The sequence below is a fragment of the Cynoglossus semilaevis genome, chromosome 4, assembly GCF_000523025.1.
Source record: "Cynoglossus semilaevis isolate Cse_v1.0 chromosome 4, Cse_v1.0, whole genome shotgun sequence".
In the NCBI taxonomy this organism is placed as follows: Eukaryota; Metazoa; Chordata; class Actinopteri; order Pleuronectiformes; family Cynoglossidae; genus Cynoglossus; species Cynoglossus semilaevis.
Genome location: NC_024310.1, coordinates 2,102,666 through 2,103,367, shown reverse-complemented (window position 1 = coordinate 2,103,367; position 702 = coordinate 2,102,666).

Below are 702 nucleotides of genomic sequence, written 5' to 3'. Positions count from 1 at the left end.
ACTAACATGAAAATACAGTAGCACAAAACTAGCCGTTTCAGATCTCATTTGCACACACTCAAAGAGCAAGACGGAATATACAGTACAGCAGCAATATTTACGTACTACATCACTGTCCTGTAGTATTAGAAATCAGAGTACCTGCATATGAATATGAAGTGCCGCCGTTGCTCTGCTGACCCTAGTTTGAGAACCATTGCTATAGCGAATAGAAAAAATTGTCGGATATTGTGGTTTAGACGAACTGATTGTTTGACAAGGTAATCATAAACACAAAAGTACTTCCAGGTATTTTTTTGTACTCGCTGTGTGTGTGCTGTCAAATACCTGGTACTGAATGTGCCGCGTTAGCTAAGCTAAGTAGCAGCTAAGCAGCTAAGTCAAGTCGAGTTCAAAATGAATGAATTTGAATATTATAATGATTTAACATTAACAGTTAGCAGTTAGTTCGCTAAACACAGTACCTTGTAATACCGCCACCTAGAGGTTAACAGTTTTAACTACAGCTTTGGATTTAGCAGTTCAACCAGGGAGAGTATTGTGTTTATGTTATTACTTTAATTGTGATGCAGTATATTAAGTAGTGGTAGTTGCAGTATACTGTAGTAGCCTTAATTGTAATTTTTTTTTTACCTTAACTGTGGTAAAGAAAAAAAGAGCAGCAGACTGTGGCCATCAGAGGTAAACGACAGGGAACACTTG